This window comes from Solea senegalensis, linkage group LG1 (genome assembly GCF_019176455.1).
Source record: "Solea senegalensis isolate Sse05_10M linkage group LG1, IFAPA_SoseM_1, whole genome shotgun sequence".
NCBI lineage: Eukaryota > Metazoa > Chordata > Actinopteri > Pleuronectiformes > Soleidae > Solea > Solea senegalensis.
In genome coordinates this window covers 21,020,944-21,037,370 of record NC_058021.1, presented here as the reverse complement: position 1 = coordinate 21,037,370, position 16,427 = coordinate 21,020,944, and positions in this window count along the sequence as shown.

Sequence of the window (16,427 nt, the reverse complement as noted above, 5' to 3'; positions counted from 1 at the left end):
GTGTCTCCTGTGACAGGCCAGACTGTGTAGAGTGTTTAAAAGTCTGCGCTGTCATAAATGAAGCTGAATAAAAACTCACTTACATTAAACAAGCTTCTTATGAGACCTGAAAGCTTAATGCGTTTCCTGTGTTAACAACAAAGACGAAGCTCCTCTCTGACACAGTGAGGAGGCCGACGCAGCCTTCAGGAGCAGACGTTGCTTTTGTATATTTCTGCAAACCACAGACAACGTGTGAGCTCATGTTTCAGAACCTACATGACATTAGATATTTACATGCTTTCAGAGGTGCATATCAATGTCATAGTGTTGTGGCACTTTTGTCTGAAATGAGGAAAATGAAGGTGATGACATTTGTCTCTGACTGTCAAAAAAAAGAAAGAACATGGCATCATAACACACCTGTGTGTCCTCACAACAGCTTAAAATGGATTAAAACCCAATGTGTCATATGGTTGAATCCCACTGGGATTATGTGCTGATGACACCTTAAGAGTAAATATAAAAAAAAATGCTGCTACATTTTAGTCTTGACGTGGTTTCAGAATGGCATCTGTCGCTTGGCAAACATGCCGCTGTTGCTCAGTTTGTCACGCGTTGGATTTTACCCTCAAACACTTGAAGCTGCCGTGTGGTACTCTGTTGATTCAGAGGTCATTCATGTGCGTTTTCAATGACACGCAGACAAAACGGGACCAGATGTCTTTCAACTTGAGGGTTGTGCGTTCGATTCTCAGCTCTGCTAGTTTACATGCAGATTTGTCCTTGGGCAAGACACTTTTACATTTTACTCCTGACGGCTGTGCTGGCAGCATGTGAATGAGTAAAGCAGCTTTGTGTAGTCGTCAGGGGAAGAAATGGGATATTTACCCAGACAAAAAGTTTTTATTGTATTTTATTGAACAGCAAAACTGCTGTGAGGGAAAAGCTGGTAATCCATTACCTTTGTTTGGATTTTTTATTTTTTTTAGTAATTCAGTGAGACTGCAGCTGCAAAGTTTTGGTTGCTTATTAACGACAGATTCTGTTTAGTGTAAAATAAATGACTTTTTTTCTTACTCTGCTTTATTTTGACATGGCCCTGAGCTGGGTCGTGACTGCGCAAAGTGATTTGTTTAAAGTCAACACTGACAAAGGCGAGGAAGGCACACAACAACAACATAGCTCGAGTAAGCATGTAGTAAATAGTAGTAAGTAGCAGGACGCCGATAAAAGCACTGGCAGTGTTTTGGTAATTATGAAGAATTCCTCAGGAGGGTCATAAAAGTGATGCACTGGAGCTTTAAGAGCAAGGACATTTGTGGAGCTATTTGCCAAAATCTAACAGTCAAATATTTTCTTTTACACAGAATATACAAATGCAACATTTCCCATGTTTTTTTCTGGATGACGAGGCCGGTGAGGACCGGCCATCAGTGAATATACACGACAGTAACATAACTAAGGTTTACTAATGGTACTTGTAACTATAATTCTACTGTCCTTAATCCATCAACACTGTGAGTCTTTTTCTGGATCAGGAGTAAAAAGCAGGCAGAAAGTTTCCACCTCAGGTTTCAAAGTTTGTCCACAGCAGGATCTGATCTGGCTGTTGAGCAGAGTGTTGTTTGAAAACGTTGGTCTGACATTTTGCTGACTGTCGGAAGCAGATTTGTACTTTGGCGTCTCGTTTCGGTGAGATGACAGATGCTGCTCCTGATGCTACATGAAAACCTTTTATTACCTGACACTTTGACATCCATATAGCACAGCAATACTCATTATTAAGCTGCAGGCAATTTACTCCACGGTCATAAAATGATAACAGGTGTCATTTGTGACCCTTTTCCATTTTTTTTCCATTAAACTAAAACATTTCCAATTGTGTCTTGTTGAAAATCATTATCTGTTGCCGGATTGTGATCAGAGGCAAAACAATTTTGACACAGCTGATGTTATGATATAAATAATTTAGGTTTACACCTGCAGTTCAACAACAGCTGATTTTGGGTCATTGGTAATAAAGTCACTGTATTATACATATTTTTCCTGGATGTTAGTATAAATGTCACCACTGAAGTGCTTGTTTGAATAAAAAAGGTTTCAAAGCTGTAGTTTGTCCGTCCTACACATGAGCATTGCAGGGGGCGCTGGTGCCACCTTTGTCCTAAATTTGTGTCTTTTGTAGTCTAAGACAATGTTTCCTCACACGTTCATCTCTCATCTATCGCCTCTTTATTCACACGTCTTAGCAAAACTTCCTGGATGGTTAACAAGTTGTTGCGAGGAGCTCAACCATTTCACTGAGGTCTCATGTAAAGTAAACCATGAACTGTTGACATTGACTCCATCACACTCGGTCACTCACACATGAAGGCTCATGTTACCAGTTGTAAGGCAGAAATAATAAGCACAGTACATGATGAGGGGAGGCCTTTCATAACTATCGTCATTGTGTGAAGGATCTCTGTGGGAGGGAAAGAGTTTCCTGTTTGTTTTTGTGGCTGACATGAAGGACAACTGTGTTTCACAAAGGTATGTGATGGTATATTCTAAAAATGAGTCACTTAAGTTTGTGAGAGCTGCTTGTGATTTTGTGATCTCAGCCTTCTGGTTTGAGTGAAAGTGAAGCGTGGAAAGGGAGATGGAAGTCGCAGTGGGAGATTCTGCTGGTTGCAGAAAGAACGACTTTTCAAAGGAAGTCTCTGGGTAAAAGAGCCCAGTTCTCACTTGATTTATAACATCACTGAACATTTTGGGCTTAAATGCTATACATGCATCTCACCCCTATAACGTCCCTGTGGAGTATGAGAGCAGCAAGCGCGGACATTATTTCAAACCTGCAAGTATCCTGACATCTTCAAATTTCTGATAAACTGACAAACTATGTTTTCTGGCAGTGATCCACCTCTGCTGATCTCCCTTTGCTTTTCTCCAACTGTTACTTTTACATCTGTCTACATAAAGACATGAGTTGCCTGACAAATGACTTGATATAAATTTTGGCAGGTATTCGAACAGCGTGCCTTCCTGCCAAAATGGGGTTGTTTTGATTCCAAATGTTGCCTGATGTCGGCTACCAGAGCTCTATAGAACATGTAAATTCTGGCGTTTACAAGGAAATCAGAAAGCAGGGCACATATTAGTGGACATGATGTGATTGAAAGCTAGTACAGTCCAATAGGTGCCTATGAATTTCTGCTTTCAGAAGCCGACCTGGTGACAGTTAATTCACAAATCTCACAGCTACGGGAGTTCATTTTGAAACTTTCTTCACTGTCTAACACTTAATCCTCCACATGAGGTTCATGGAGGGCTGGGGCCAATCATTGGACAAGGGCAGCACCAACATACAGAGATGAAGAACCATTCACATTCACACTTATGGTCAATTCAGAGTGTCCAATCACAACCTCTGCAGTGGAGACTGCATCCATTTCTACGGTATGTGGAGTCTGCATGTCTCCTTCAGTCTGCTTCCTTTTGCTGCTGTGCATCAGCATTTAGTCTCTTTTAAAATGTTAATGTGTTAATGTGTGTCCACACGCAACTTCACACGACTAGGATCAGTTTACACGAGGCCGCTGTGAGACATCCTTGAGGAACCTTTGAAACAGCTCGACCGTGATTTACGGCGCTGAACGCAACATCTTCGATGACCTCAGTCACTGCGGACATGTTCGGCATTAAATTCCCTCTATCGTGTTGTTGGGAACAGGAAGTAAGAGTGGAAAAATACAGCTGTGGTGGGATAAACAAATCCCCTGTTTGCCAGCATGTTAATCATCTTTCTCCGTCCTGCCGAGTAACGACGTCGGAAGGAGGCGTGGCGCATGATTCACAAAGCTGTCACTGACCTTGCGTTGGTGACACAAGTCATGTTTATGTTCCATTATTCAACTCGACAAGCTGGGACTGAAACACTCCGGGTTCACACAGTTGGATTGATACTGAAGGGATAAAATATTTAAATTTAGCATTTGATCCACAACCACAGCTTACCTATATATGTGTATGTGTGTAGTGTGGGACACAGTCTCAGTGAAAACAAACGGGTTTATTTGAATTTGTATAATTATCACATTCATTTCAGCATTCAATTTGAACGCTCCAAGAGCTTCCAGCTAAACCAGTGAGCGCTAAGGATTTAGGATTTGCTCCTTCATGAATATTCATAGAGACGTGGTGTACAGACTGGAAGTAACAAATTAATTTATTCCCAACTCTCACTACATAATGATGACTCCCTGTTGTACTCCTTTAGGAACTCAGGATGAGGGTGACTTAATGATGATCTTTTTTTACGTTGTCTAAACTTCTTGGCTCGACTCTTGTTTTTAATGAGCTGTATAAATGGAAGACATGCTCTTCATTTGGATGATGTGTGAGCATCAGGCAACTCTGGTCCTCACTGTCAGCAGGTGGCCTTTATTAGATTCACACGTGCACACATGCGTACACATACACACAAACACTTTGATCCTAATGTAACGGCTCACATGCACACATCTCTCTCTCTGTGTGTGTGTATGACAGTTCCTGAGGAGGATGTTTTCTTCATCTTGTGTTTGGGCCAAAGGTCCTGTGGCGATCTGTTGTGTATACACACTGATAATGCTGTTTGCTTTGACCACTGGCCTGCATCCTGCCTGTCGCTGGACCAACCGAACCACAGGACAATGGACCCCCATGGTCTGTCCTCAGGGCTCTGCCTCGAGCATATAGCTATTTACTATAGCTATATAACTTTTTAGGGCTTCAATTCATTTTTATTACAATTTCATATTAAATGAATCATTATTAAATATTAATGTGGTGTGTTTTCACCCAAAAAACAAACAAACTTGAGCATCTGAATCTACAATATTGTCTTTCAGATTACCAGGCTGAATGGACTCGTCTCAGATTTTTTTCCAGTGGCGTGACTCAAATCAAATTGATTTTTTTTCCGGGCTGTTTGGACACAGTAATCTTCTCTGCCGCTAATTCTTTGAAGAACTACATCTTTGACCAATTATTAATTCATTATTGCGTGTCTTCATGCATGCATAGGTGTGTCTGTGCTATTAACCACAGGCTCACAGCTGCTGCTATTTAAGATGGCTTCTCATATATTAATTATCGCAAGCTAGACTGTGCCAATGTGTTGTTTACATCAATTTCTAATTTATTTTGGCCACATAATCTTTTTACTTTACTTGTCGTAATATGAAACGTGCTGTGTATCTTGACACGGGTCTGAAAAATAAGCTGACATCTTCTATACTGCATTGTGCTATACCATTTTATCGCACTCCAATTTGGGAAGTCAGCATTGTGCTGCAAATTAGTGTCTGTCTGCTGTCGTGAGGAGCTACAGCTCTATTACGTCTACTTTCAAAAACAACTCATTAAGTCTGCAAAAAGCTGCTCAGCTCTGCACTCACGGATTATGACACTTGATGATCCTAATGACTTTGTTTTAATCATTATTTTTGACAAGCATGCACTGATGATGTGCTTTATTTGTTGTGTACCCTTATGTTTTGTGTGTAAATAATACTGTGATCCAATACCAATATCAGTAGACGGTGCACAACGCTGCTCTTTACTCTCACGATTTAAAACATTGTCCTTTGTGTCAAAGAGAAATTCTGAGAACAGGAGAGATCAAGAAAGCCCATGACTCAGTGTTATTGTGATTCCTCAGTGACATAATATGCCAGAGGCAGAAATGAGACAATAATTCATGCCAGGAAAGTGACTTGGTCTCAGGTCACACTCACAAAAACCACCAGACCACAAATGATGGAGCAGCACATCCCTGTCTGTTGATACAGACACGTTATACATTTCACTCAAATTATAGATATTAAAATAAGCAAGTATAGCTTATTTTTCAAGGTGCAGTTTTCTATGATGGGATTTCAGAAGTGTTAAATGATCAGTCAATAACACAGACAGGATCACTGAATACATGCAAGCCTTTTTAAATGCATGAGTCCACCTCTAATATCACTGTCTTGTACAATGATAATGAAGGTTTCCATTCTATTCTATTCTATATCTATTATTAAAGATATTTAATAATCGATATGTCAGGGCAAATATGGATGTTTTAATGAATAAATGAAGGCATTCTAAAGTCAACAGCCCCTGCCAGTTTCCGGGCATCACTACTTCATGTCTCCTCACGGCGACACTGCTTGGGCGGAAGTTACCTGGCGAGATAATGGCGGGGAAAGATACGTTGAGAGATGCCCCCATCCACGTTCAATACATAGATGCTATATGATTGTCTTGCAATATATTGATTATCGCAGAATTATTGTATTGTGATATCATTGGCATCGTGGACCATGTATCGTATCATATCTTGAGGTAGCCTGTGATTCACACCTATTATCCTAATATTATCCTGGTATCTTGTTTTACCTATTGAAATTAATATTAGGTGTTACAGTAAAAGTGATCAGGAATGTTTTATTATGCACAGATTTACTCCTGTCATTATTTATATAGTACATTGCGTCACTCAAAGTGTATTAAAAGTTGAAGTATCACGTCTATTCTGGATTTTATTCTCTCCCTCCCTCTCACCATGACGGCCGTTCATTTCTCCGGGTGACTTGATCGTGCTTGATGTGTCCATCAACTCATCCCTGCTCGCTGGTGTGTCTTCTCTGGTCAAACTGGGCGTTCAGGCTCAAACGCCTCTCAGGCTATGATGAAATAACTGCTTGACTCGCTGTAACCAACGTTGTAATGAGCTGTGACCTGAAAGCACGCTAAGCTATACTCTAAAGCTGCACATGCACATGAGTTTGCTCCTGCTCAGATCTGGATTTCTCACAGAGCTGATTCTCCGCAGCGCAGACACTTCAGTGTGATCATTATTATTTCATTAATCTGCCCTTTATTTCTTACTAGAAACTTCTTAGAGAACCTGTAGCCGTTTCCATTTCCTTAGCATTTCTTATCCAATGTCAATGACAACACTTCACACACTGGTGTGTTCTTCTAAAAAGAACATTCAAGAGTGTCTTACTACCATGGTTGCCCCGGTAACCTACATACAGATCAAAGGCAGGGTGAGGCCACCGTCTGTCTCTGTTCATTTCTCCATGTGAGACGGGACAGAAGCCAATGATTTAGTTATATATCTGTCACATTTTGACTGATATCTCGTGCATTTCTGCCCTTAGTAAGTCAGCCGCCATTTATGTGTTTAAATGCACCTATTGTAAGTCGCTTTGGATAAAAGCGTCTGCTAAATGACATGTAATGTAATGTAATGTAATGACATTTATGTGATCCATAGAAAGAATTAGTAATAGAAAGATTTATTTAAGTTTACACATTGTTATGAGAAACTTGCTGCTAGTTTGTTTTTTTTAAGATTTTTTGATGGACTGTTGAACGCATTTAATATGTAGTTTACTTTTATTTAAAATACACAAATTACACTTGTGTAAGTGTTTCTCAATAAATGTTATTTTAAGTTGAGCAATTTTGCTTTTTCATCATCATTATTATTATACTTTAATATTTTATCAGATGGCTGGGAAAAAAGAAAATTATATACCAGCTATTGGCTGCCCTGATATCAAAAGATTGGCACGAGCGATAGATAAAAACATATGAGTCGCCCTCTATGTCAGTGTTCACCTTATTATCTCTAAAAATTTGAAATTGCATTTTATCAAATCATAGAACGTGCACCGATAACAGAATCTCAAAGCTGCGCCACTGTAGCATCCAATACAATCATTTATTCTTTTTTTTTAATAACCCTTTTATTGACAAGCACAGAGTTACAGTCACAAGTGAGCGAAACGATCAGCAGTGTCTTCTTATATGGCTCCCCATCTCATCCCAACTCACCGTATCTTCCATGCGGCACATACAACAAGAAAAGTAATTACATATCACACGTGTAAATCACTACACTGGCTTCCAGTGTGTAAAAGGACAGATTTTAAAATCCTGTTACTGGTCTTCAAGGCACTGAATGGTCTTGGGTACATTTCAGAGTTAGTTAGGTATGAAGCATCCAGACCCCTCAGGTCATCAGGGACAAGTTTACTCAATGTTCCCAGGGTGAGAACCAAGCTGGGTGAAGCCGCTTTAAGTTTCTGGGGAGCAATCTCTCTAAACACCTGAGGTGTGCACAAACTGTCAGCTCATTTAAATCAGGGAGGAGAACTTTGTTGTTTACTGCAGTGCTCCCATTTTGCCTGCTTGTTTTTCAAGCTTTTACTGTTTTTTATTCTAAAAGTTTTTATTATTATTAAAATGTAGACAAATGGGTATAGTCTAAGCACTCTTGCCTTTGCAGCAAGACGACCTGGGCCTTTCTTCATGGAGTTTGCATGTTCTCTCCGTGTGTGTGTGTATGTGTTAAAATTTGTAATAATGTTAAATTTTGTTTTATTGTCACAATTATCAATTATATTTTTGAAATGGCAATGTAACCAAATCTAAGCCATGTGCAGGGGTGAACAAATGAAACGATTCTGCCTTTCTTTCACTTCTGGAGTCAGACATCATAGTAGGAGGTGAATGCATGTATCTGTCACTGCTGGGTCACAAAATCAGGACCCGCGGTTTCAAAGCTCAACTCCTTACCAGGAGGGGATGACACATAAGTGGGGCTGATTTTCTGTCCCACTCTGCAGTTTAAAATCTGACCACGCTAGAAAGTAACATTATAAATGACAGAAAATGTTTATCCCAGAATAAGCAAACTTGGTCAACAACAGTAATCATGCTCTGAGGTGATACGACTGGACGTGTAGGAGAACCTGTAAATATTTATTCTCTGACCACTTAAAGAAAATTGTGTGTTTGTCCTGAACAAACTGCATGAGTAAGTGGTTGAGCATGTACAGCACCACTTGATCCCTTGCCTCATCTACCAGGTTTCACCGTCTGTAACCCCCGTGTGCTCTTTGCAATGTACAACGTATTCTCGCGTTCTCCACCTGAGTTTTCTTCGCTTCTTTCTCTCCTTGCAGAGGTTTGATCGCCGCTTACTGTGTTTTCCCACATTCTCTGTCTATTAACTTTCCTGGAATAGGCTCAGCGATGTGTGTTTATGATTAATGAGACCGGTGTGTGCAGGCGGGCTCTACACGTATATAAACCATAGGGTAGAGATTGGTTTTGTGTTCAGCCACTAATGGAAACTTTACAGAGTAACAAGCCACAGTGAGGGGTGCTTCAGCATGGGAGATCACACTCCAGAGTGTGTGCTTTAACCGTGTCTTTAGCCTCCTAAAGTGCTCAAATGCTCCCAAATGCTCCCTGAAGAGAAAGAAGAAGTCCTCACTGATGATTGTGCTTTTAAAAGAAAGAGTGCGCCATCCATAAAATGAACGTCTTGTCAGGAGCTTAAAGGAGAGCGAGAAATATCTATCTATCTATCTATCTATCTATCTATCTATCTATCTATCTATCTATCCATCCATCCATCCATCCATCCATCCCACTGCTACAAATATCCACGCAGTGATTTTGTGCTGTATAATACAACACACTGTACTTCTTTAATATACAGTCCTCGGTTTACATGATACTTTCACCTTGAGGACATGATTCAGCCTTTAATAATAACCTTCATTTAAGAATAAAGGAAAGACACAGGGGAAAGCGTTTTCTTTTGTTTTGACAGAGAGAAAAGTTATTGACTTAAAATCCCTACGGCTTGTCATTGTGCTGAAATATATTCAGTAACATGCAGCAGCATACAAAAAAGAGAGATATAAATAGATTAAAAGAAACCGCTCTCAGCATTGTCTCTGCGTATGTTTTTTGTTTTTTTTCCCATTGGCTGTTACACTGAGTTTCTGTCTGCACAATTCCCAGAGCTTTTAAAAAAGCATTCTCGGAAACGTTGCCAGAGATTAAGCGTTTGTGTGGAGGACATGTGGGACTGGAGACACTCGTGGGACATGACAGCGAGCACCAGGCTGGTGGACTGCTGCAGAGAAGATATCATGTCGGTGCACTGAGGTCTTCATTCTGGTAGATGTGGGGAAATAAAGAGATCAGAATCCATTTGTTTGTCAGTGGGATGAGACGGGTAATTCTGCACACAAGGATACACGTACACGGTAAAGCCCAAAATCCTGGATATTCTCAGTGTTTACGCAAGGGCAAGCACCGCTTAACCTGATTCCATTTTCAGTCAACAATCCCTCTCATTTTTCTATATCAGCTCATCCTGCTCAGGGTCACGGGAAGCTGGAATCAATCCCAGCATGCAGTGGGCGAGAGGGATTTACTGCCTGGTTGGGTCACTGGTCTAGCACAGTGGTCTCATCATCTGTGTGTGTTTGTGTATCTGTGTGTACGTGTGTGTCATTGCCGTCATAGCTCAGTGGCGGGCGGCAATCTGTGACGCATTCTGTGATGAATATGCTACTGTAAAGTAGTTTACAGTGAATTACTGGAGCCAGCTGCACTGTGTTCAAGTCACATTATAAAACCAAAATGACTTTTCATCATTGGTGTCAGTTTGCATGTAAAATAACTTGAATACTTGACCTGTTAGCATCTCATCTGCTGTAAATAAATAAGACAAAATATAAATAATATAATGTATAAATATAATATTTAAAAGTGTATAACTTCATTTAAGTGCATTAACATTAACATAGTAGTATTTGTTTTCAAGCTGTTGACTTCCTAAAGCATCTTTACACGCTTACCATCATCAAAATATCATACTTTACAAAATGCTCTCTTGTGAGACACATGAAGCGCTCTTGACAGCCGCTTTGTTCACTTGTGTGCAGAGACAGCTTTGTTCAGAGGAGTGAAAAAGTTTGACAGGAAAGGGCCAAATGTTCAGAGGTGGCAGAGCAACGCTGGCGATGTTTGTTGTCGTATCTGTCCTGGCTACAGTGGGAGGACATGCTTGATAACCTCAGAGACACTCAGTGGTCCAGATGAAGACACAGCAAAACCTTACAAATTATCTTTTGTCTGGTTGAGTCAGGACTTTGTAGTCGAGCCACAATGTGAGGAGCACTGATACCAATCTGTCGCTCTATTTTTGTCAGATTTCTTTTATAATCCACAGGTGTGACTGAGGCAGCAGCTGGTAAATGGTTTTCTACCATCTGGAGTTTTTTTTTGTTTTTTTTCAAATATCATTTTCTTCTGCAGCGATGTAACGGCACCAAGTGGGGAAATGGAGAGGCCGAAAAGCAGCAAGGCGTCAGATCCGGGTGAGAATTGTTCACTGTCATCTCGGCACGCAGTGACAGAGACACGTGAGAAGCTATGAAGACATCAGTGAGTCTGTGTTAATGGAAAACTCAAAAACACACAATGTGTGAACTGTGAAATGAATCGACCAATCACACCTACTGTGGGATAAATATTATAATCACCAAAGCAACAGCAAAGCCACAGCTCCAAAGAAGAAACATAGTATCACACTGTTTCTTATCTGTGTGTGTGTGTGTGTGTGTGTCTATTGTCTATTGTTGGGCTCAAGTCTTGACATTCTCGTTGTTACATTAGAAAACAGTTATTGAGTTTATGCAATGGCGTCAAGGATTTATTCAGTAAAGACATGCACTGTCTCAATATTGTGCAAACAGAATAAAAAACAAAGACAATAAAATAAAGTTAATAAAGTCCAGTGTAAATCATCATATAATGCTTCATCACTGGAGCTCAACTTAAAATGTTCTTTGTTCTCAGTCACGAGAGATCAGCCTGCCTCTCTGCGTCATTTTTAGAAGAAATAAAATAAATATTTGCATTTCTGAAGACAGGTGCATAAAGAGAAAAAACAACATTATCAAGTAGGGAGGAGACTCCCGCACACTGTCGGAACGTGAAAGAACACTTTTATTACCTGCAGCGTTCCACTTGTTCTTGCACATTCACACAGTCCCCTCGCTGCTTTGTCTCACTTTTTTACCACATTAAAGAAAATCACCAAGCAAACAATGCCAGTTCCTCAATAGGAAGCAGTGTTTCTTCATTGAACTGCAGTGTTTGAATGTGTCCCTGAGGCTAATTCTTTGTCTCTGATTGCTTATTGTCCTGTGGAGCCTGCAGAGCTCCTGTCTATAAAGATTTTTTTCTCACAATATCTTGCCGTTGCAATATTGGTTGATTTCCATGTTATGATATCAGTAATGCATTGAAAGGAGCCAGAGTCCCTCGGGTTTTATTCATTTGCAGGATTTTCCTCACACTAAGAAGGAAATCACTGGGCGTTGATGATAAGGATTTTCATATGCGGCGTTGAATTAAGGAAAAACAAAATGTTATCTTTTCACTCAAAAGCCCAGCAGGGCGCAGACATTCTCCATCACTCCGCAGCTGTAGATGCTGCACATGCTTCACTGACTGTTCATAATCGGGGGAAAGTTACTAATACTTTCCTTGTCTCTTGGCCAAAAGGAGGAGCTGACCTTTCAAACAGCTCAACAGCAGCAGGATATGTAGGACAGACACTTTGAACATGCTTCTGTCGCTCTGGACAGGTGGAGCAGTCGCAGCAGTGAACCTCAACAGTTAATCAGCAGGCAACAGAAGCTGTAAGTGCACGGCTGAGTGTACGCTAATCTGCCCGAGAAACTGCAAAGTGCTCTTTATCACAATACATCATCACCGTTCATGAAAAGGTCGTACGTGATTAGTAATCTGGGAGCAACACACGTCGCTCAATGTATGATCTGACGCGAAAAAAGGTGCTTTAACTGTTTAGTATTGTCTTTGCCTGTTTGAGGACGAGTGACTTCCAGGTAAATGAGACATAAGAAATATAGTTTCATTATAAAAACACAGAACTTTGAATCACCAAGTTCACTATGGAGGACTTGGTTAATCTTAGCGGACTACTGGCTGTACTGTAGTCGCACTGAATCATCACATGCAACCAATCCTGCTTCGGAGGGAGGCCCACAACCTCCTACCTCATTAGTATATGACATAGAAATAATTATGTGGAAATAAATAAACGAATAGAGGTCTAAAATGATTATTTCATTTATTTCTGTTTAGATTTTGTCATTTTTCATCCTCTAAACCCTTAGACTCCTCCCTCACGATATATAATATATGAAAGATCTATTAAAGTGTGGATTATTTTAACCTTTTGAACCACGTCTCCTGCATCTTGAGTGGAATTTACTACTTCATTGGGGTAAAATAAATCTTTGGGTGAAAGTCCCAAAGTAACAGTAAGCTGCGAGCGGGACCTCGTATGTCTTATTAGCTCTTAAATTTAACAATATTCCATCACTTAGTTTGGTTTCCTCCTTACACTCGCCACATAACATAACTAAAACGTGCTCAGGAATCACATTCCTCTTGCAAACACTAAAAACAAACATTTCTTTATAAAGAAAGACAAAAAAAAAACACTTGAATTGAATGGGTTCTTGGGTCATACCGCATTTCATGGAAATACATTTAAGTTGAGTAATCCTGCTAACAGCCACAGAGATGTTTGGGATGTGGGATTAGAGTGCAGCATGTGGTGTTAAGAGCCTCCTTTGCTCTGTTTGTTCAGCCTGTTGCTGTGGTTCCACTGATGTTCCTGCTCCAAACAACACAGCAGGTCTCCAGCTCAGGGGGAAAGACCAAAAACAAACAGTGTGTGTGTGTGTGTGTGTGTCGGAGTGTTTGGTTCCTCTCTGACCTGCTGAGGTCTGAGCAGATGATTGGTTTAGATGTGAGATACTAATACCTGTCTGAGGCATTAGCCTGGAATCAGAAAATATTCAGAAAAAAGAAATCAATGTCCACACATTTGAAGTGGAAGCCGGTGGACGTGTCAGATTTCTTTCTTATCTTTCCAGCATTTTTGTGTGGACACGCTGACCTGCAACAGTCATGTCAGTATTCGGCACAGTCTAAACACGGACACATTCAGTGATCTCCAAATGAACACTCTGACGCCTGTCAGAATATTGGTTTGGAAATTGAGTCGTCAGCTCTACATTTCAAAAGATTCTGCTCCAGATATGTGAACTTCTTTTAATGTGGACGGGCAGAAACTGAGACCTTTGAAAATAATGGCACATGCACATACATGCACTCACCGATTTGGTTCTTGTAGGCTAAAACTCGACTGTCACCTGTATATATATGTTCTCTACCATTTCCACTTTCCTAGTATTGCATTCAAGCTTTATTTCCAGTCTGTCCCTTTGACCTTGAGACTTGCCTTGCATTTTGTTCGGCTGCCATTTTTTGTACAATAAGTTATTGAACGTAGACTGTTAGTTGTGCATTTTGAGTCTTTGTGCCATAGCTAATGGTCGTTTGTTACTATCTGATACAAAGCAAACACATAGAAAGAACAACATTTGCACTGTGAACATGAATGGTCACGTGTTACACATTTTCACATGTGTTAGTGTGTAATCTGGGCGCAGATTACTTCTTATACAGGCCCCCCCGGCCCGCCCACCACTGTGCGAGGTGATGTTATAGAGACAGAATACAAGACTAAATGTATTTACTGGCAACATCTTTATAATAGTAATAAGACATTCGCTTGTAAGTATTGCTTTATTAAATGTATTACACTGAACATGAAATTACTTATATTTAAGCTGTTTTAATCACAATTATCCTCGTCATTGTTTGCTAAATTTTCAATTTAATTCTCCGTTTTTGTGCATCAGAAATATGTTTTTATTGTGAATCATTTCATATCAAAACATACACTTTTGTGATTCTGTCTAATATCATAATGAATGTCTTATATTGCCCGCCAGCTACTAAATAGTTTTTTTTTCCACTTTTTTTCCTCTGTCGGCCCCTGCTTGACCAGACTAGATGCTCATTGGCCCCCAGGTCATTTGAGTTTGACACCCCTGTAGAGTGTAGATGTATTTCTAGAATCCTCCTTAGTTTGCTCGTGCAAATGATTGTTGGCATAATACTGGGGTCAACAAGGACCAACAAGGAGTTTTTGCTCCAGGGCGTCTCATTACTGAGTGAACATTTATCCAACAATGCACCAAGGCCTATGTTTTCAAACTTAATTTATATAATCCATTAGCACAAGTCAGGAATCTGAGTCTGGGGGCTTTACTGTGTACAGCATAAGGCGCCATTGCTGATTACAACCTCAAATTAGGGAAGAGAAATGTTTATAATGAGGCCAGAAGGTCCATTTAACAACGCAGTCAGCTGCAGTCTGGTAAATCCTCCTCAGGCTAATTCAACCTCCTGTCAATCTTAGCTCCAACTTTTAAACTCCTGCAGAGACAGAAAACATTTCACCTGGGGTAAAATGATAAAAACTCATCTGCCAGAGTGGAAAACTGTCTTTAAGTCACTCAGAAATAGAAACAACACAGGGACAAAATACGGTGGGGGGGTGAGGGGCTTTAACTGAGGGCAGTTTTGTCTGCACCATGCAAACAATTAAACTGTGCCACTGGGCATGGATGGACACTGTGGACAAACTTTGGGCTTGAACAGTGTGAACACTTTACAACTGTTAGACAAACCTACTGACCATGCTGACCGTAGTTTAACCCAGAGGAGACAAAGGAGGCGATGCTCAGCCTTCACAACATGGTCTTTGTTCCAGCATGTGGGAGACAACACTGAACCAGTGTGTGTGTGTGTGTGTGTGTGTGTGTGTGATGTGACCAGACCACTTTCACCATGCTCATCTGCTGATGTGTGCTCAATATTGCTTTGATTGTAGGGCCCGCTGGCCCTCAGTCGTGTGGCCGTCAGTGAATGAGTATCCAAAAACACTTACAGTCATTGTGAATGTAATTAACCACGGGGTCAGATCCAGGCCATGTGCGCTCAGGAACCATCACATGACAGCACCGTGGCTTCTTGGGAGGCTCATGTATATTCATAAGCAAATGTTTTCCTCATTCCCCTAATTCACCTCATCACTGAAAATGTGAAAGTGGATTTAATTTATAATGAAAGAGGAATATAACATGTAGCAGAGTCAGACATATTTTTTATGCCCGTTTTACATTCATTCACTCACTGACAGATGGAAACGCACGCCATTCCACACTAGAATCAAAACCCATGGACAATTTGTAGGTCATTTTGCATCTTTTTAAAAGGTTTGTGTCTGCTTTTAGTGATTTTGTCTTGTCGTTTGAATCTATTTTGGTGTCTCTTAGTAATGGTTTTGTGCCTATTTTGGTCATTTTGGCACATTTGGTAATTTTTTGGTCATTTTGAGTGTTTTGATGTGTTTGTTTTTGGTTAGTTTTGGTGTTTCGTGTTAATTTCGTGTCTCTTTGTGGTGGTTTTGCATGTGTATTTTTGGGATTCTACAGATGTAGACACTTTTCTACTGAGGATTTGGAATGAATGAAAACCCCGTAGATTTTTCTCTGTCTAAATATGAATTTTACAGAAACTATGTCTTTTAACAGTAAACACAAGAGACCCAGATCAGCTAAACATATCTGACATAACAGACATGTCTGTGAATTCCGATAGTG